At 44.5% G+C, this 22,575-nt stretch overlaps 2 long non-coding RNA genes across 2 annotated transcripts in view; one reads left to right on the forward strand and one right to left on the reverse strand.

Annotated features, from left to right (window-relative positions):
* On the forward strand, positions 1-935 carry LOC109309509. Its single transcript, XR_002100934.1, has 3 exons — positions 1-32; positions 116-199; positions 399-935. It is a non-coding gene; the product is annotated as an uncharacterized LOC109309509 (long non-coding RNA).
* Positions 936-968: 33 nt separating this feature from the next.
* Positions 969-22,575, reverse strand: part of LOC109309508 — a 26,252-nt gene continuing 4,645 nt past the window's right edge. The window contains exon 3 of the long non-coding RNA XR_002100933.1: positions 969-1,126. This is a non-coding gene — a long non-coding RNA (uncharacterized LOC109309508). The remainder of the gene's footprint in view (positions 1,127-22,575) is intronic.

Consider the following 22,575-nt stretch of genomic DNA (forward strand, 5'->3'; position numbering starts at 1 on the left):
GAGGGGCCGCACTGCCCCGTGCCTGAAGTCATGTAAGTGCCGCCCCCTTCCCCGGCCCGGCCTGGCCCGGCCCGGCCCGGCCCGCCCGCGCTCACCTCTGCCCTCTCTCCCGCAGCGCCACCTTGAAGGACGGCCGCAAGCTCTGCCTCAGCCCCGCGGCGCCCTGGGTCCAGCTCATCATCAGCAAGATCCTCCAACGGTAGGTCCGTGCCAGGAGCCCCAGCCCTCCGGGCTGTGTGCTGAGTTGCACATGGGGCAAACTTAAGCACCAGTCACCCAAAAGTCGGGACCGGGCAGTGTTTCCTGCCCCCGGGTGTGAGGTGTGGGGGAAGCCAAGTGAGCCCCTGGAGGCAAGGGGTGCAGGACTGCCCTTGTGACATGGGCTTTCACTCCTTCAGGGGGTCTGCCATGCTGTGAGGGAAGAGGTAGAAGCAAAGAAGTAGCTACACCTGAGCCCATCTGTTGGGAGGAAGACCTGATACCAGAAAACTGCCATGGTGACTTGCTGCTTGGCAGGGGCCTGATCCACCTCTCCAAGCCCTGGCGTAATGCTCCTATTTATTGCAACCTGTTCTTACCTATGTATTTATTAACAATTCTAAGTATTTAATCCGTCTGCCCCCGGGGTATTGCTGTTGGGCACATGCCTTGTATCTTGATGCACTTCAAACAGCTGAAGAAATCTCTGACCTTGTTCTCCATAAATACTCAGCCTGTCACTAGGATTGATCAGGAGCAGTAGTGGCACAGGAGAAGACTGATTTACTAATCTGCTGTCTCTTGTAGATGTTTCCTTACTTTGGGGTGTCTGATCCTTGCAGGTCTTGAGGGCTGATACTGGGAACCGGTGCCTTTCACACTGTAAATGGGCAAACCACTAGATTTTCAGATCCTGCTGCTGGCCAGCACTTTGCACTTGCATGTAGGGGCATAAGTTTTTTTTTTTTTGTTTGTTTTGTTTTTCTTCAGTGTTGCAAAGAATTGGAGCAAGCACAGTAATACACTGCAGTCCTAAAATCTGTTGCCTTGTGAACCCATTCCTTGGGGGCACAGGCTTGTTTGTCTGACTGCTAGTCTATTTTGCAAGCTATCATTATTGTTGTTTTGTATAGTCTTTAATCATGGGCTGCATTAAGATGGCCATTGCTCCTAAGTTTTTTCACAATCTAATCTTGCCTTACTGTATTTAGGTGACCCACGTGAATGTGTAACTGTTTTTTTGTTTTTTGTTGTTGTTGTTGTTATTGTTGTTATTATTGTTATTATTATTATTATTATTCACTAGTATTTGATCATTTCATAAAAAGAACATTTGTGTTTTTTAAAGTTAAATACTTGGTATTTATACTGGAGGTTTAAGAACAGTAATGTTCTGAAGAGCCTTAGACATTCTATGTCTTCTTTGTATGGCATACTGTCATTTGGTATAGAGATGTTCCTACTTCTGCTGTACTAAAATATAATATTTATGTAATAATGCAATGATAATGAAACTAAATGTTTCCACATTCAAGTATGTTGAATAATCTCTTTAAGTGAATGTGTTGCTAAACAAATATCTGGGAAAATAAATTCTGTGGATAAATCATACCCTGTGGTGGGCTTTTTCATGGGTACATTTTTTTTAATCTGCATAAAACTGCACTCATGTGAATTTAAAATATATATTGTTTTGTTTTTCCATCTTGAAAACGGATTTTAGAAAGATTGGTGTGCCACTTTAAGCTGCTGCCTCAAGTGCTCAAAGTGAAGCAAATGAAACAAGCCCAAGTAGTCCCACTGAAAGTTAAGCACTTGTACATTTTTGTGGGGTTAGGGCCATGAAAGTTCTTCACTGCTGGAAGAAATGTAATGGCTCTGAAGGAAGTGGAAGAGAAGTGTAGGAAAAACCACATTTGTTTATATAGACCGCAATCTTCAGGGCATATACATGCTCGAGTACAAACTCTTTTGCGTCTAAACACTTATTAAAGTGCAGTATCACCCTGGCTACATTTAAGTGACTTTCTGCAGAGTATTTTCAGAAAACCACGCTAGACATACAAGTTCAGATACCCTACAAATCAAAATGATAATCCATGCAGTTTGTACTGTAAGTCTGCTTGCTTTAATACCCTTGAAACAGATGGGCATCTTTGGCATATACTGCTATATGTTAGAGCTGCTCCATGATAGCAATAGTTCGTGGTAGTAGCACTGTGTTGTATGCAAGTGTCAGTTACACTTCTTAAGCTAAACTACCATGTTGTCTTGGATCTAACAGGCTGAAAAAGGAATTTATTGTAGAAAAGCTTTATTATTCAGCTCATCAGCCTTGGGCACAGGTATCTACCATTTTAATCTTCCTAAGATTATTAGAAGGAAGTACTGCACCCCTCATCAAAGAATGTCATCCCTTTACATACAATTTCTAATCTGAAGGCCCCAGGTACAAGAATTATATTTACTGGTATATCATCCATCCTACCTTTCAGAGTAGTATAATGTTTGGCGATCCCTCACATTTTGGGGATGATTATTCCCACAAGTCGGGTAACAAGCTGTATACAAGTCTGCTGCTGGCTAAAGCCAATCCTAGAGTTGCAGACTGGGAGATGGCACAGGTGGTGTTTAAAGAGGGGGTTGGATCTCAGGTTTCTTGTTCTTGGTTTCCTTTCCTTCCAGTTCTGTGTTTTTTTTCCAAATCCAAATCAAATCAGGAGACCCATTAGTGTCTCCAAATCAAATCAGAAACCTCCGATTCAATTTGGAGAGATACAACAATTCGGCCATAGACCCAGCTTTATGTGGTTTTTTTTCTATGTACCTCAAGTTACTGGGTGTGGCTCGTGAATGCTAAAATGGTGGAACAGATGAAGCATCCCATGGGAGTGCAGGGGGGGGCCCCCCATGCTCTCAGTGGTGGACCCAGAAGCGGAGCAGAAATACTTCTGGCCCACTTCTGGGTCAACAGCTGAGCATGCAGCCCAGTGACTGGTACCTCTTGAGTCTGGGGGGGCACCTAGGGTGCCCCCGTGGCCGATCATTGAGCCAGGTTAAGGGGGATGGGGCCCACATGCTTAGCAGCAGACCAGGAAGTGAACTGGAAGTACTAGTCCATTTCCAGGTCTGCTGCTGAGCATGCGGGGGAGCCCCCCATGCTCCCATGGGACACTCTATCCACCCCATCATCTCAGCTGTGTCTGGTACCTTGAGGTATGTAGAAAAAACATATAAAGCTGTGTCTATGGCCAAATTGTTGATTCTCCAAATCAGAATCAAATCTTCAGATTTAGCCGAATTGAATCAGGACAGTGATCCGAATCAGTGAATTGAATCGCTCTCCCGTGAATCAGGCCAAATCTGAATCCGAATCAAATACTGTCTGCTTTGCACACCCCTGGTGTCTAGGGGTCTGAAGATATTTGATCTTGAACTGTCCTTGGATTGATTTTGGTTGCTTTTGGTGTTTCAGTGCAACCCTGATGGATGTGATTGATCTCACTAAATGTTGATCCAGTCCAGCAGTCATCAGCTGTTCTGACAACACATGTGGTATGGAAATTGTTTAGATCAGCTCTTACAATGACATAGTCAAGGAGGTATGATTATTTTGAGTGGGGGTGTTGCCATGTTGTTTTGTACCTGTCATGTTATCTGAAGATAGTTATTAATGACAAGGTCATGTTCTGTACGTTTACATTGGAATTGGCCTTGCCCACTCCTTCCTTTCCACTGGTACCCCTCCACATGTCAAAGTCCCAGCCAACTCTTGCACTGAAGCCTCCAAGGAGAATGATCTTGTACTTTTTTCCTATGATTATCAGGATTTTATCAAAATCAGCATGTAACTGTTCTTTCTGTTCTCCCTCAGCATCAGGTGTTGAGGTATATGCACTGATGATGGTAGCAAATGAATTGTTGCTCAGGTGGAGGTGGAGAGTCATTTAGCACTCATTAATGCCAACAGGGCATTTGGTCATTCAGCTGAAAATCTGGTTCTTAATGGTGAAACCAAATATATTTTGCTTGTTGTTCACAGGTTTCCTTTTCCAGAAGAACGTATAGCCACCTCCCTTCTTCAGTTGGCTTTCATCTGCGCTTCTGGTCTTGCTGAGAGCAGTCATATTGATGTTATATTGTGGAGGTTCTTAGGTGATAATAGCTGGTGCACATTCAGGTCTGTCACCGTTTGGGTCATCTAATGGGGCCTGTACATTCCAGGATGCAAACAAAGGACATGTTTGTGTTTCAACTGCAATTAGAGTGATCCCCCTGGAAGCGGCTATCCAGTTGGGTAAGGTAAAATAGGACAATCTATGCTTGGGGCATCTTTTCTAGCCCCCTCCTCATGTGGGGTGAGCACAGGGAATCCTAAAAAAGACTGCTCACTCACGATCATAGCTGCCAAATCAATTCCCTGTCCCATACCAAGGGTGAAGCAACCATCACGTGACTGCTGCCTGCATGTGGATCCATGATGACGGAGCCCCAACAATCACTTTGCCTGTCCCTGTCGCTACTTGTCCGCCGTTGCAGGACTTGGTAGAAGTTCTGGGTATTGGTTACTGTGGTAGATGTTGGACCAGTGGGAGAAGCCTGCATGTGATATGTTTCATGTGAGGAGTCCATTGTGCGTCAACATCCACATAGATCTATGCAGAAGAGAAACCTGTGTCCAGTGGCAGGGAGATTCAAGGCAATGGGTTATTCTTCCAGCTCCTTTGCAGCTTCATGCTCCTTTGCAGCTGCCTACTCCACCATTGAGGTCTTTGTGTTGTGTTGCACTGCTCTTCCTCTGATACCTCACCTTTGACCTTGTCGCCATGAGTGACCCTACCAGGAGTACAAGACTCCCACTGGTGTTGCTTTTAGGGTCATCAGATAATAAAGGGAAAAGGGGTTGAAAGAAAGACCCATTCTATGTGTTTGAAGATGCATCAGAAGTGCTATTTCTCAGGTGCCGTGATAGGGACATGCAAGCATGCTGTACAGTCTGCCACCCACAAAAGGCTGAGATATAACTGAATAAAATGGCAAACTGGCTTCAAGATTGCTTTGTGAATAATGATTTTAGCCATATTCAAGAATGCAGCAATACACCAGAGCATAAAGCTGGCATGGATATCTCTGTGTGTCTGGGGGTTGGAAAGAAAGAATAGGGGTAAAAGAGAGACAGCTAAATCAAAAGCATGTTTAGAGTTAGATTTTGTGCTGAAGCCCAACAAATTTCAGAGGAAGCTACTTTTGTAATACTTACTGCAACCAGAAATCCTTTGGGATTTGCAAAACTTGTATTAAGCCAGTGTTGACTGGATATAGCATGTCATAAACAATAAGAAGCATGTTTATGTAAATAAGACACTAGAGTGGACTGGGTAGGGCTGGCCTCAGTTCCTAGTTGTACCACAGCCTTCCCTGGTAGCACTGGGCAAGCTTCATAGGGCTTTGTTACATGTTAATTTTGAACAGCTCCTGGAGCTCTTAACCCAGGGGTGGGCAAAATATGGCCTGCAGGCCAGATCTGGCCCATCAACTGACTGGATCTAGCCCATGGGCATGCACCCACCAATTGATTGTATCCAGCCTGCAGCTGCCCCTACAGTGCTTCACATGGAGCCAAGCCAGCCCACTGTTCCCCAGGACAGCCTGCACTGCGCTTCCACCCATGCCTGCTAATGTTCCTGGCACTAGCTAGTGTGCACAGATTCCTGGCAGGGCTGTTCCCAGTCTGGCTGCAGCTGTCTGGATACTGCTTGGCTCCTGCCACCTCCAGTGGTTCCTCCTCCTCCTCTTGCTCCTGCTGTGCTGCTCTGGCCAGCAGGTAGTACAGGGTGGCTGCTCAACATGTGATGTGGGCAGAGTGGGTGGTAGGCAGTTGGAGCTAGAGCCTGACATACTAGAGCAGGAACTGTCCGGTTGCAGGAAATGTCCAGCTGATCTGGCTGGGCATTTGCCGCCCAGCACGCATCCCCACCACTTCCCTGTGTTACCTCCTCCCTGGAATAGCACAATACGGGCCAGAGGAAAAGGAGAAGGAGCCACTAGAGGTAGTGGAAGCTCAGCAGTATCTGGGTGGCTGTGGCAGCAGCCCCTCCAGGAAGCTGTGCATGCTGACTGGGGCTGGGGCTGGGGCTGGGCCCAGGACAAGGGCCGGGGGAGTGCTGTCTGACAGGCACAGTACAGGATCATGGTGCAGGCTGCCTATGGTAGGAGCAAGGAGGGCTCTGCCACATGCAGAGTGCTGCAGGAGCAGCCATAGGCTGGACTGGGGGGAATGTGGGTGGATCTCACCTGTACCTGCACCATCCAGATGAAGTCTGCTGCACGAGCCCCTGCCCCTCTCCCTCCCTACCCACCCCTACCCCAGCTAAGTCTGGGACCTAGCATGTGGGCAACTCCCCCACATATACACATGCTACCCCCACACTTGCACCCAACCTACACACCTACCCCTCCTCACACATATCCCACAGCTACCACCACACACCCACTTCTCCAAACACAAACCCCACACACCCTCCCCCATGCACACCCCACACCTAACCCCCCCCACCCACTCCCCCACACACCCCCCTAAACAAACCCAGGCACCCACCCTTACACATATACCCACCCCTCTACACACTCCACCCCAAAGCACATCCCTAGCCCCTCCACACAATATATAAGAGTAAAACTTTATTTTGAGCTATTATGCAATAGTCTCTATATATATCACTCAAAAAACCATAAATCAGGACAAAAAATATTTTTTGAAATAAAATTAAAATATGTTACAGTAGATGTTTGGTTTTTAGTATATTATATACTTTTTATCAAAAATTTATTTACAAAAATATCTTATGTGTTCAGACCTGGACAATTTACCATAACTCAGTAAGTAGCCCTCCAGCTGAAATAATTGCTCACCCCTGTATTAACCTTTGGATCGTCTGCACTTAATACCTTTAAGGGGCTTAAAACACTCATTATGCGATTCAAAATTATACCACTCCAGGGCAGGATTATATCTTAATCTGCATAACCCAGCCCCAGCCCACAGATGTGCCACTCAAATTAAAGGTGTGACTGCAAATGAGCATTAAACTATCAACTTCAATGCAGCAGTGTAACACGTAACAAGGCCCTTAGAATCCAAGTCAGCAAAATGCTTAAGCGTATGTTGAACTGCCTTTAATGTCAAGGGATGTTGGTTCTTTGCTGGCTGACCTGCTCAAAGCTAAGTATGTGCTGAACCAGGACCTGATATTCCAAGGTATTGAAAACCTACAGTTTATCTTGACTTTGCCAGAGTCTTGTTATTGGTATATATATTATCCACAAAGTCTGTCCCTTGCTTTGCACTTACTTTGTTAGCTGTTTAGGGCAGTAACTTTCTCTTTGATCTGAGTTTGTACAGGGCCCAGCACAATGGGGTTCTGCTCTGTGACTGAGTTTCTGAGATGTTGTGCCCAAATTTATACTTGTATTTAAATTTACATACCAAGTAATCCACTGGGACTAAAATTCCACTAAAATTCCTGTTTATAATTAAGAATATGCATTAAATTGCTGCAGTATTGTGTTCTTAATCTGATAATCTAGTGGTTTCTGAATCCTATTAAATTAAAATTTTAATTTTCCACATGATTTTTACTGGAGGTGAGTTAAATTTGGCACTTCAGCACTAGAGGACATGCATGGAAAGAAAATGGCAAAAAACAAATGATCAAATATTTTATTAACTCACTCCTTTGACATTCCATCACATCTGGGAGAAAGCTCAGGGTGTGGGTAGGGGTAACCTTTATTTTTTTCTGGTATTTTCTTGCAATACATCTACTCTTTTGTGAAGCCTGATTCTCTTCTCACTTATACCAATTTAAATCAATGTAATTCCACTGGCTACAGTGCATTTATTCCTGAATAACACCAATGAAATAAGATTAGATTTATAATGTTTAGCCCCTCAGTAAATAACAGCTCAAAGCTCATTCTCTTTCATCATATCATTAGCAAGCAGTACAAAGCCAATTTATTGCTGTCATGTAAGCCTTTATAAATGGTTACCATAGTCTCTGTCTAACCTAAAACCTTCTCTCCATTTATTTTCCCCTGTTTATGGAAGGAGGTAGAACAGAGGGAAATTGTGATGTCAATAGCATAACAAAGTCAGAGTTTTCATGTGGGTTTGGAGACCCTGTAAAGTTGAACAGAAGTAATGGTTTACCATAAGCTAGGCAAGAAACAAGGGCCATAGACATCACAATGGTGTTATCCTTCCTGCTGCTTAGTCTTGTGGGTTTCTCTCCTGGTACACAACTCAGAGTACTTTGAGAGTGTCTCTCCTTTCAGTGTATTTTATAATATTTATGGTATAATGGAGTGTCTAATTTCCAGATATACTGATCTGCTTAAAGCATGCACACACTGTGTAAAGCAACAGATCATACCCAATGCAGGCAGAGACTGCAGCCTTAAAACCTATGGGTCCACACTGTTCTTAAACTAGTGAATCTCCTCTGACTTTGGTGAAATTATTCCTGATTTACACTGGTGCATCTACACATGCAATGAATGTGAAGCAGTTTCAGCCAAAGAAAACTACTCCCAGGTGCAACACCTACATGTGCAACTTCCCAGCCTCTGGGTGGCAGTGTCGGGCAAGGACGGGCTGGCTCATGTGGAGCTAGGTGGTAAGCAGGAGCATAGCCCCTGGCTGGCTGGTCTGACTGGGTGCAATTTATGCCCATGGTCAGCATCTACACATGTGTTTAATTGTAGTAAATTACCCCAGCATAGTATTGTTTTACTGCAGTGTTAATTAGTTTACTTTGGCCTAATAATGTAGCATGTGTAGATGGTGATACTTTACTCCACAGCTATTTAGTCTACGCTGCAGTTAAGCACATGTGTATACACAGCCACTGGTGCAAATGAGCTCAGAAACAGGCCGTAGACACATCAAGCTGCACCTCACCTTGCTTTCAGTGTTAGCAATTTTAGCCATCACAGAAGAGACACAGAACCTTCAACTCAACTCCTAGCCAAATTAACTAGTAAAAGGAACCAATTTTCAAATCTGTTTGCAGGCAGTGTTAATCTGCTGGACCTACTTCATCTTTGTGGTGAATCTGCTGGACATCCTTCATCCATGACAGCAGGGGCAATAGGAAGAAAGCCCCCAAAATAACTATTTCTCCCTCCCTTCTGCTGAGGCTGCAGAAGATTTTGCAGTGATGTAGGACAGTGGTTATCAGCATTTTTAGACTGAAGGCATTAGACTCAGGGCCAGCTCTTAGTTTTCAGAAAAATAGTATAGCAATTTTTCAGTTGCAAAAAACTCAGAAAGACCACATCAAGTCAGAATGTTTTTGATATTCTGAACTACAATTTGAAGTCTCTAGGTTTATCTTGTGAATCACATTTGTACACCTAACAGTGCAAACATTGTGTGGCACCCTGCAACACCCTTGCAAGGATCTCCAGGCACCCCAGGTTCTGCAGCACCCTGGTTGATCCTGGCTGACATGGGATCCCTGGTCATTTGACCTATTTTCTACTTTTTGTATGATTTCTTCTTCAATTTCAAGTTATTAAGGATGCCTGTACACAAGCACGGAGGCTGCTCCAACGTGCTGTAATTATAGTGTGTTGGAGCAGACTTGATTAATTGAGTCTGCTGGAGTGTAGTAATTACAGCGCTCCAGCAGCCTCATGTGTCTCATGTGTATCAGCATCCCCGCACTTAAAAATGACAGTGGTGGGGCTTGAACAAAAGCTCATTGAATAAGCTTTAGTTCAAGCACCCTGCCACCATTTTTAAGCATGGGGATGCTGATGAGATGTGGTGCTTTAATTACAGTGCTCTCCAAGCCATTTTAATTAAAGTACAGCCCTTCCCCCGCCACCTCCAGACCACGTGTCAAAGTGCCCTAAGATCTTATAACCTAGTTAAGTTGGTCTCCTACTACACTCTCTAGCTTGCCTATGTATTGGGATCATTTGTACTTATGCCCTTAATAATGTTTCAATAAGAAATTGTCAACTTTCCTGAACTTATTGCTTAGACTTGCTCCTCATAGGTTCTTATCTACAAAAGCTCCCAATTCACCGAAGCCTGCTTTTATGAAATCCATTGCTTCTTGTTTCTCTCTTTTCCCTTCTAATAAACATGAATTTAATTGTTTCATGATCCCTGTCTCCAAATTGCCTTCCACTTTCAGTCTCAACCAGGCCCTTTTAGCCAGACTCAAATCTAGAAAAACTCCTTTCACTGCATTCTCCACTTTTTGCTTTAGAAGGCTGGCCTGGAGACTTTCCAAACCTTGTTGAATTATGTTTCCTGCTTTATTACTGCCTCAACAGATGTCTGAGTAACATCCTTCACAGCCACCAAGTCCTGCATTTTTCTTGGCTGACATTTCACCCAGATAACCTCACTCAGTTGATCTTTCTTTGATGTTCTATGGTAACCCCCCACCATAACATCCCCCTTGTTCTTGTCTCCTTTTTCTTTACTCAGATACTTTTAACAGGTCTGTCTCCAATACCAAACTGGTTTTCAGCACAAAGTGTGTGCCTCCTTGACACAGAAGTGAAACCTTTCCTTTTTCCCCTTTTCTGTTCTTGAACAAGCTGTACCTTCCTATATCAATATTGCAGTCACATGAATTACCTCCCTAAGTCTCTGCTATGCCAGTTTAGTCCTAATGTTGACTGTTCTAACACTTCCAGTTCCTCATATTTATATTGAGGAATACTCGTGCCACACATACTCTGGCATGCAGTAGGTTATCCTGGGTCAGGTAGGGAGAGTGGGGCCAGCACTATGCTGGTCCCAGTAGCCTTACCTGGGGTCCTGGGGGGCTCTAAGGGCTGCAGCCATGTCAGGAAGCCTGGCCAGAAGCTGGGACGTGGCTCCAGTCAGCCAGGCTCCAGTTTTGTGGTGTACACTGCTGCCACATATGCCGCCCTGCTTTTTTTTTTTTGGTGTGAGTTTTTTTGACCACAGGATCTCTTGGAGTTGCCCCCCCTGCAAAGTAGCAGCATGAGGAATGACTGCATGTGTGGTGTCTGGTGCCTCAGGTGGGTCTGCAGCACCACATACCTCACATCTTTGCTCATCTGGGCACAGGAAGACTGTGGTAATTAGGGTTTGTAAATTAGGGTTTGTAAATTTTCAAGAAAGTTAGTGTATTGTCTCTGGTAGTGCTGGATACCTCAAAGAGTGGGGCATAATCCCCAGGGTTGGCAGATCTAGCATTCGGAGGGTGCATCTACATGTTCATTAATGAGTGTTTGCTAATGTGCATTAAATTTAGTACCTCCACTGTCAGGTAGTAGAAAAAGGCACATTAACCTATTTTAACACACATTAGTGAAAGCAGACTTTTTTGTGACAATTTAATATGCACTAAAATAGGCTAATTCACATTAAAGGGCATGTGTCAATGCGCCCACTTGCCTCATAATGGATTATTTTAATTGCCTATTCATCAGAGACTGGTGTAAACCTGGAAGCATGGCATTTGTATCCCTTCCTTACTCTTTTTATAGCACTGATACTGGTTGTATTCATATAACTTAGTTAAGTCCCTTATTTATCACTATTCCCCTCTTTCCTTCCTTCATAGAGCTGATTCCGGGTGAAGAACTATGGTGTCAGTAAATATCTTTAATCTGCCCCAGGCTTACTGTCAGCAAAGCACTTGGCCAATGTGGAAATCATCCCCAAAGGCTCACAATGTGACACGCTGGAAGCTATGTAAGCGGAAACAGAGGATTTTACAAAGCAGTAGCCAGCTGGATATATGCCTTATGAGAGCCACAATTAACAGCCTTAAAGAATGAAGCCCTCTTTTAACCTATAGATAGCCATTCTCCTCCTAGCTATTCTGCTTTCCTACCATTCTAGGAGTTCTGCAGACCTCTTGGCACATGCCATTACCTGAGAACAAACTGTTTTGGAGGAGCAGGAGTTCATTTCCGCAGAAGGTACTTAACTGATAGAGCTCCTATATTCCACTAGACTGGAGCTTTACAAGAGGGCATCTGTCATATGGAATTCCAGCCCTACATGCTTAGGAGATAAGAAGTGTAGCTGTCTGCTTTTGCCAGCTTCTCAGTCTTCAGAATCTAGATACAGCAGATCTGGTGAATCCACCAGGAGTTTAGGATTCTTTGTACTGCCAGTGATTTCCCTGATCACTGAGGCTAGAAATAAACCTTGCCTAATGGAGTGATTCAGCTGTGCCCCAATGTGTGACAGCATAGCTGATCCACTTCACTGGGCAAAACACACCTTGACAGTGTGGGACAAGGGGCCATGTGATCTTTCTACTTCCTCACACCCATGTCACAGGTCTGGGGCAGTGGGGAAAGTGGGGTTTTCCCTGCCCAGCCAGCCCCATGGGGCTGGTTGATCAGGGAAAGTGCCACAAACTAATATACATCTGCTGAAATAACCTTTTGTTATGCCACTGATTTTTTTCTGTCATATGGTGCAACAAAGGGTAAGGACCTCTATTTGCTCAGTGTATGTGCTACTTTAAACATTTTTAAGGCAATACATATGAGAAGTCAGATGACATCTGTTTCCACCCTGAGGCTTCTGAGATCTGTAGCACACATGAAAACTGCTGAAGTGTCATCCAGACTATAGAAGGCTGAAAGCGTTATGAAAGCGTTATGCAGCCACAGGCTACATTAACCTATTAACTTGTTGCCAGCTTTGGCCATTGAAGGGTGGGGGAAGAGCATTCAACTTGGCTGCAGAAGTGTGGTTTAAGCATGTTCTTTAATGATCACAAAATGAACTGCTTCAGATATTACAACACGTTTGGTGAGTAAAATGAAGAAATTAATATGTCTGGCTAAACCATTGGTGGGGTCAAATTAGACAGAACAAAACGCCTAGCTAGAAACAACATATAAGAAAGCCTTAAGACAATGGTCCAAACATAGTATATTATAGTTCTTGCATAAGAATGCCAACAATACTAATTGACATAATTAATGTATTAGGCATAGTTCTATTATAATAGATTTTTGTTAAGCTCCTTAGAAAAGTAGTAAAAGCAAAGTCAGTCTTATCCCAGGAAACTATAAAATAAGGGAAAAAGATAACAGGAAGATAGTAAGTAATTTTTCAAAATGGTTAAGAGAGTAAGTCTTCCCTTCATCCACCTGTAATTTTCACAGGGATATAAATTCTAGCTAACTGATCCTTTACAACGCTATGAATGAATTGGTTTAGTGCTGTTCCCTAAATCTTAGTGAGACAAAGAAAATGTAAATAAACCAATTAGAGAATGCTTGTGAGAGAGAGCCACATATAAAAACCCCAGGGTATAAACTAGAGGGAATAATGGAGGATTCAGCAAATCCAGGAAGACCTGCTGACCTGAATGTCATTTTCCTTCTCCTTCCTGAGTCTTTCCAGGTGGTATTGATGAGAATTTATTGTGTTTCCAGAAGTACCCAAAAGTTCACTGAGATAGAGGTGTATCTTGTGGTTTGGGGGTATAAACAATAAAAGAGCAGCTATAGACCTGCCTCTTGCCTCTTTTATCAGTAGCCAACTTACTGACACATCTGTAATCCAGGTACCAAAAGAGAATCATAATGCTAGTTGCTAGGTTATGAGGAAACATGATTGATGAACTTATTCCAGCTCACTCTTGGTCCTAGCACATCACTTCCTATGTGTTTGGGGATGAGATAGCACTGACCAACCAGCTGACATACCTGCATGTCAAAGGGAGTTATGTAGCTAAAGAATTCCTCCTGGCACTTGAGCATAGGTGAAAAAAAACAAATCTCTGTATTCCCCAGTGATTGCATATTGAGTTACTCTAAGTACAGGGTGGCTGTATGTTACATGGGTCATACACAGTGAAGTGATACTAAAATGTCAGTCTATTCCTTCTAGAGAGCTATGTGGCATTTGGCCAGGTAGTCTCTTTGGTCTTGCTGTATGGAAACACCAAAGGAAGGAACAGAGATATCTGGACTTTTACCACATTTTGTAATCACCGTGGTTAGGATGCAGAATATGATCTTACACATCTGCACATCCTTAGAGAGAGAGTCTCCATATCAGGCATGCACAGGTATTTCTGCAATACAATAGATACATGAGTAACATTGAACATAAATTTCTGTGACTTGGATCTTTTTGTCTGAGATGCTAATTCTGCTGTCATGCACCCCAATGTGAATGAGGAGTAACATCAAGGAAGCCACAGTGATATCCCTGTGAAAAAACAGCCAAGTTAGATCAGAGTTAGTGCCTAGGTATCATTTAGGCATGGACAAAATGAAGCCTCCTGAAAATGAACCACCAGGCCAAATTATGCAGTTATTTAGACTTGTGCCACTTCAGTGAAGCCAATGCATGTAAAAAAGGAGGCCTAGAAGTCATATTTAGTCTACTCTTGGAAGTTTTTATTTCATTTTCTCAATATATTAACATTATTCTGAACAAAGTGTCAATTCAATGCCTGAGCAACATTAAAGAATACCTAGCAAGTCTGCATAGACCCTGAGGCTAAATGGGTGAAGATGGTAATTAACAGGATCTTACACAGATATTGATCACAACTGCCTTGTTACTGCAATATTCCTCCCAACAGCATATTTTCACAGATCTTTTGAAGAGATATTACTTGCAGTGTAAACACTTAGGTGTATGTTATCTTTAGTATTTATTATCTGAAGGCCTATTTAAGCAACACAATGCCAGGACATCTAGAAAGATGAAAATTAGCAATGTTCAGTATTAGTGCTGGGTCACCCACAGCCTTCTCCTCTCAGCACTGATACTGCCTGGCCCAGCCCACCCGCCTGTTGGGAAAAGCCCGGCGCAGACCCAACCCCAGCCCACAGTGGCAGCCTGCCCTGCCCCACGCAGATCTGGGGGCACACACACCCCGTGCCTCCTGGGCTGCGTGTAGCAGCAGGAGCTGCACCTTCCAGATGAGCTGCTTGTAGCTCGGTGCCTGCTCCAAGCCCAGGCTGCCCCAGCCCTACTGCCTTTCTCTCCACTGCTTGTGCACCCTTCCCCACCCCTGCTGCAGCTGCTGGAAGCCCACAGCCGGACTGCCTTGCAGCCCTACCGCTGCCTGCATTTGTGGGGGCTAAGCCCTGTTAGCAGCCCCGCCTTTTGCTGCCTATGCTTATCAACCATCTTCAGAAACAAAGAGACAAGCAATCATGGAAGACAATCGCCCTCAACTATGAAGGACTGCCAAAGATGAGCATGAAACTTTCTCAGCTTTCTCACCTTTTTCTTTCTTTGGTTGATTGCTGATTTTGGAACATTTTGAGGATTATCATCACAATTAAATGAGACAGAAACATTTTCTGAATAAAACCTGGGCCCTGCGTTTATTCAAAATTATGCAACCTAATTTTAAAATTATCTACAATTACATGGCTGCTTGCATGGCTGCATAGTTGCATTGCAAATGGACCTGAGTATAAGGGAATGAAGAGTAACTATTACATTAAATCTTAACTGAACAGAGATTACCATGTAAATAAAAATAGCTTTCATTCTATTGGTAGGATGTGGCTGTATGGAAATATGCATAAGGTTTGCAACACACTTCTGTGATGTGGTTTACCTCTCAGTGAACTGAAATAAATGCCACACTGCATTTCTGGTTGTAACATGTCATCCACTCTGGGTCACTCAGCACCAGAAAAGCTATCATGTGACAGGCCTCCTTCTTTATTGACGCAAAATACTTGCAACCCCTTCTGAGCAGATGACACAACATGCAGCAGGAAATGAGAAATGCAGGACAAATGTATTGTTTCAAACACAAATAAGTACAACAGGGGTTTGTTAGGACAATACAGTTTCAGATGGTTTTGTACCTCATGCTAGTATTTTACTTCTTATCAGACACAGATGTCCTATCTAGTACAGAAATAGCAGGAAATGCTAGGGACAGAATTAAGAAGCAGAGCAGCTAGCAGTGAAGAGATCTATGATAAAACTTAGGAATTTGAGAGATATTGGACATATTTACCAAAAGCATATATACCTACCCAGAACCAGATCTGCAAATCAAAAGGTGCACTATTCTGAAGAGGTCTCCTGAATTTCCAGTGTCTAATGATATGCATAGTTTTTTGAACTACAGAAATTAAGGCCTTAATGATTTCTCTTTGGACTTGGCATCTGTCATTTGCTTTCTGTCCTTGACAGTGAAATTGGTGAGCACAATGTTGGGTTTCCTGTCCCTCGATGTCAAATAAGCCAATCAAGAGTTTTATTTCCTGTTGAGGAACACTTTGTCTTGGTGTTAGGAAACTTCAGCTCTGATTGCATTTCTGAACTTCTGGAATAACAACAGGGCATGACAACCAACTATGAAAAAAAAGAAGCAGAAGGCACAAAATCTGGGACCACAAAATAGATAAAAGCATGAGTTTTCATGTCAAGACAATAGAATCTTCCTATGTCACACAGCGTCCTCTGCTGGGGATTTAAAGTGTTGTACAGAATTGTTATACTGTATAGAATATGCTGGATACCAAGAAAGTAAAATACATGCCCCTTGGTGGACCAGCAAACATCAGTGAATCTGTCAAAGATCTGTGGATGTTAAAGCATGAGTCCTTATTATCCAAGATAAAAGGCCCAGATTTGCTAGACTGTAGCAGATCTATTGACTCTGTACGGCAGAACCATCATTAGAAGGCCACTGAGTGGGTATGGGTCCCAAAGATTTACATGGGGGAAAAAAGGAGGATATATATCTCCCTGGCACCATCACACAGGGCCATAAATAAAAAGAAAATTCTCTCCACCTTCCCTTTGGGACTCCTATCCCCATTTATATTTTCCCCCTTCAAAACTCTCACTTCTTATTGTTTCACTTTTCCTTTTTCTGGTCAGTTTTCAAATCAAAGTTTCATTCACTAATGGTTCCTTAGCCAGTTAAAATATGTGTTGTTATCTTACAGATAAGATAATAACTTGAGAAGTGCCATATCTCAGTATTCTGCCTCCAAGGGTGGATTTAGAATTTTGAAAAGGGGGTGAATATGGTGAGGTGTATTATCACACATAAAATAGCACATATTTTTCTCCAGGTAGAAATAAACTAGAAGCTTTACTAATACAATAGGATTCTAGGGCTGTATTATTCTGTTTGATTGAAGCAAAAACATATATAACTTAATTGGAATAAGTTAAAAGCCATCTGCATAGCTGTGAAACAGGAACAGCTAACAGACAGTAGAACTGTGGGACAAAGGATAACTTGACTGGTGGAACATCAAGACCATTTCAGAGAAAAGAGGGTTGTTAACACCTGTGGAATGCAGAGTTTAGAAGGGATCAGGTGGATTATAATGAGCCATGAAGTAAAGTCACTCCACTCCATTTTAGTCAAGCACTTCTTAACTAAAAATGGTACTGCTACTGCCAGACAGCTGGTTTTAAACTTTGGGTAGACCAGGAATCAAAGGATGGTGCAAGTGCACCAGAGCACCCCTCCTGAATCCACTCATGCCTGTCCCAAAAGGTGGCAGTAGTAGATACCAGAAGAAGAGCACTGAGCTGGAAAGAACAAGAGCAGGAGTGCTCTACTTCTGGCTCATGGACCAGACTTGGCCCATGGTACCATATCATCTTCTCTGTGGGGCTTCCCCGGGATCCAAAAATTTGGTGGTGGAGTCACTCCCCTGATACCAAGTTTCCAGACCCATGGGGAGCCCCTATGTTGGATTGGGTGCCAGCCAGGGTGCAGGGTTGGATGGGGGCATTGGGCCCTGGGGCCTAATTCTGGTGTGTATGGGCAATACTGGGCCCAGAGCCCAGTCCCCATATGGGAGGCTGGGATGGGACATTGTTCCAAGAAGGATTGCTAGGAAGAGACGTGATCCCCCTTATGAAGAAAGGGAAGAGCATCTTTGCATACAGGCTTGCTAACCTAGCAAGGAGGGCTTTAAACTAGGTTCACCAGGGGATGGAGATAACAGCCCTGAGATAAGTGAGGAAGCAGGAGACCTGGAGGAAGCACATGGAGGAGGGGGCAACAGGGGAAGCTTCCTTATTCCTCTTCAAAAAGTAGGGCAATTGGCTAGTTACCTCAGGTTTCTGTACATGAATACACCGAGCCTGGGAAAAAAGCAGGAAGAATTGGAAGTCCTTGCTCAGTCAAGGAACTATGACATGATTGGAATAACAGAGGTTTGGTGGGAGAGCTCATGTGACTGGAGTACTGTCATGGATGGGTACAAGTAGTTAAGGAAGGGCAGGCAGGGGAGAAGAGGAAGAGGAGCTGTACTCTATGTAAAAGAGCTGTATGATTGCTCAGAGCTCCAGTATGAAACTGGAGATAGGCCTATTGAAAGTCTTGAGGTTAGGGTTAGTGGGAAGAGCAACAAGAATGTTGTTGTGGTGGTTGTCTGCTATAGGCCACCAGACCAGGAGGCCGAGGTAGATGACACATTCTTCCAACAGCTAGTTGAAGCTTCCACATCATAGGCCCTGGTTCTAATCAGAGACTTCAATCAGCCTGACATCTTCTGGAAGGGCAATACAGCAGTGCATTAGGAAGCAGGCAGTCTAGGAAGTCTTTGGAGAGATTTGGAGACAACTTCCTGGTGCAAGTGTTAGACCAACCAGGGACCTGGTGGAGGAACAAACCATCCCGATGTGCAGAAAGACTAGCAAGTATGGCAGAAGAGCAGCTTGACGTACCAGGGAACACTTCAGTGAGCTAAAACACAAAAAGGAACCTTACAAGAAGTGGAACAAACAACTAGAGAGGAGTATAAGAGCATTGCTTGGGTATGCAGGGATGAAATCAGGAAGGCCAAAGCACAATTGGCAAGGGATGTGAAGGGTAACAAGAAGGGTTTTTACAAGTATGTCAGCAATAAGACGAAGATCAGGGGAAGTGTGGGTCCTTTACTTAACGGTGGAGGCAATCTAGTGACAGATGATGAGGAAAAGGCAGAAGTACATAATGCCTTTTTCACTTCAGTCTTCAAAGGCAAGGTCAGCTCCCAGGCTACTGCACCTGTCAGCACAGTCTGGGGAGGAGGTGAACAGCCAACAGTGTAAAAAAAAAACAGGCTAGGGGCTATTTAGAAAAGCTGGTCATATACAAGTCTGTTAGCTACAAAGCATCAACTCACAGGATCATCATAAAATTTTAGTTTATTGAACGGATGCAAAAGTCAGACCATAAACCTTGGTGCTGATCCGCTTAAACACATACACGTTCATGCACACGCACACACTCGCAGTAGCTAGCTCTGAACACTAAGCACTGGTGTCAAGATATACCTATCCCCAAGCACTGGAGTCCACTGTTGATGGCCAGTCGAGGCTTCTTTCAGTGATGTTGCTACAGAAGGGGGTCGCCAGCTGGTCCTTCTGGCTGGACAGGAAGGGTGCTGGTCAGGTCAAAGAGGGAGCCATTGGGGGTCATTCTTTGCTGCCTTTTATCCCTCTCTGGCAGATTTTGGTGACTCCTCAATTCTTGGACTTACCCAATCCCGGGGTTGTTGACCTCAAGGGACATCCCTCTTGGTATCTGCTGGATGGCAGCTGTCAGCCCCAGGGGTCACATCCATACATACGTGCAGTCTCAGGAGTCTGTTGATAAATTTTGATTGATTCCCTGCCATGATTAATAGAGCTCTGGAAGTGGTTGATCAGGGGGTATTTCAGCCCCAAGGGTCTGTTTCCAGTGTTGATTAGTTCAAACAGGGGCTTCTGTACCTTTAACAATGAAGTTTCTGAGAATTCCTGGCTTTTTATTGATTTTTTCTTCTCCTTGGTCTCTGATTTTGTAGGTGTTAATTGCCACACATTAACATACTTATCCAGACTAGCTACTATGTTACACAATCAACCATGATTCATTCAGGGATCTGCTCCATACAGGGATTCCTGCTCTTGCTAACATTGTTACATGGTACAACTTACTTCTAAACTTAAAGTACATTTGTAAAAGCATCTACAAGCTCTATTTGCACTACAAATACACCTTATATAAAAATAATAATGATATATGATAAAAGAAAAAGAGAGAGGAAGGAAGGAAAGGTAGAAAAGAGAAAGCATCCCCAAAAGAGGGCAAATACTAAAAGAAGGGCTTTTGCCATATGGCGGAACTTCACATTTGAGAGGGGGGCAGACAAAAGGGTTTCTTGCTACAAGTCCATGGGACTGGACAGGATGCACCCAAGGATGTTGAGGGAGTTGGCCAATGTGATTGCAAAGCCACTGGCCATTATCTTCAAAAACTGGTAGCAACCAGGAAAGGTCCCGGACAATTGGAAAAGGGCAAATATAGCATTCATCTTTAAGAAAGGGGAAAAGAAAGATCTGGGAAACTACAGACCACTCAGCCTCACCTCAGGTCCTGGAAAAATCATGAAGCAAGTCCTCAAGGAATCCATTTTTAAGCACTTGGAGGAGAAGAAGGTGATCAGGAACAGTCAGCATGAATTCACCAAGGGCAAGTCATGCCTGACCTACCTGATTGCCTTCTATGATGAGATGACCTGCTCTCTTAATGTGGGGAAAGCAGTGGATGTGATATACCTTGACTTTAGCAAGGCTTTTGATACAGTCACCCACAGCATGCTCGCAGGTAAGCTAAGGAAGTACAGGTTGGATGAATGGACTGCAAGGTGGATAGAAAGTGGGCTGGATCGCTGTGCTCAATGGGTAGCAAACAATAGCTCGATATCTAGTTGGCAGGCAGTATCAAGAGGGGTGCCCCCGGGATTGGCCCTGGGGCTGGTTTTGTTCAACATCTTAATTAATGACCTGGAAGATGGGATGGATTACACCCTAAGCAAGTTCATGGATGACACCAAGCTGCAGGGTGTAGTAGATATGCTGGACAGTAGGGCTAGGATTCAGAATGACCTAGACAAATTGGAGGACTGGGCCAAAAGAAATCTCATGGGCAGGGATCTACCAAATTCAGTTCAGAAGTGGGATGCACGGCAGCTCCTTTAATCTTTCAGGTACACCTGTGTGCCCCCCTCCTCCTGCTGATTGGCAGAGGGGCTCTGCTGCTCACTCCTGACTGGAAGGGAGGAAAAAACCATGGTTTAAATATGGCATGGTTTTTGCCTCGTGGCTGGTCAGCAACAAGCAGAGCAGGGCCACTGGGGCCGTTCAGTCAGCAACAGGGTAAGCGGTATGCAGGTAAACCTACAAGATTAAAGGAGCTCCTTCACACTCCACTTCCACTGTAAATTCAGTAGATTCAACAAGCACAAGTGTAAAGCCCTGCACTTAGGATGAAAGAATCTCACGTACCACTATATGCTTGGGACCAACTGGCTAAGCAGCAGCTCTGCAGAAAAGGACCTGGGAGTTACAGGGGAAAATAAGCTGGATATGAGTCAACAGTTTGCCTTCAATGGCAAGAAGGCTAAGAGCATACTGGACTGCATCAGTGGGAGTATTTCCAACAGATCAAGGGAAGTAATTATTTTCCTCTATCCTGCACTGGTGAGGCCACATCTGGAGTAGTGTGTCCAGTTTTGGGCTCCCCACTTGAAAAAAGTTAGGGACAAGTTGGAGAGAATCCAGCCAAGGGCAAAGGAAATGGTTAGGGTGCTGGGGAATGTAAATTATGAGGAGAGGCTGAGGGAACTGGGCTTATTTAGTTTGCACAAGAGAAGACTGAGGAGGGATTTGATAGCAGCCTTTAACTACCTCAAGCAGGGTTCAAAACAAGATGGAGCTAGACCAGGGGTGGGCAACATGGCAGAACCAGCCAGAAGCTGGACTCCATTTCCTAGCAGCCCCTCCCTGCCTGGCTGGGGCTGGTCTCCATGGAGACCCCAACCACTGCTCTGTGATACCACGATGGCAGGGCACATGGCAGGGCAGGGCAGGGGGCTGCTCCAGAACCACTGGGAACTTGTGGCATGAGCAGCTTGGTCCAGGGCCAAGGCAGAGCCACGATCTACCACCTGCATGCTCCAGGCAGGGGTGTGCAGGCAGCGGATTGTGCCACTGCCCTGGCTTGGGATCACGCTGTCACCACTGCAAGGAGACATGGCAGAGCCACAATGTGCTGCCTGTATGCCCCTGCCTGGAACATGCAGGTGGCAGATCACAGCTCTGCCCTGGCTCCTTGCAGCTGTGACAGCCTGGTCCCAAGCCAGGGCACAGCCATGCTCCACTGGCTGCATGCCTCTGCTTGGAGCATGCAGGAGGCAGATTGTAGCTGTGCCCTGGCCCCAGACCAAGCTGGCCCTGCCACAAGATCCTAGCAGCTCCACAGCTACCCCAGCCTTGCACTATCACAGCACATAGGCTGGGGTCTCCATGGAGACTGGCCCAGCTATGTGGACAGGGGCTGCTGGGAAATGGAGTTCACTGCTGGCCAGATCTGGCCTGTGGACCAAACTTTGCCTGATCCTAAGCTAGACTGTTCTTAGTGGTGGCAGATGACAGAAGGAGGAGCTGTTAGAAATATTATTAAAAATGCATTATCAATAGCTGTTAGCTCCCATCAATAGTTGTCCTTTGAATAAGTACGGCTGCCAGCCTTCCTTGTCTCCCTAATGAGAGAGGGAAGGGGGGGGTTGGGAACTGAAGGAAAAACTCCA

Source organism: Crocodylus porosus, unplaced genomic scaffold (genome assembly GCF_001723895.1).
Source record: "Crocodylus porosus isolate Cpor-Errol unplaced genomic scaffold, CroPor_comp1, whole genome shotgun sequence".
In the NCBI taxonomy this organism is placed as follows: domain Eukaryota; kingdom Metazoa; phylum Chordata; order Crocodylia; family Crocodylidae; genus Crocodylus; species Crocodylus porosus.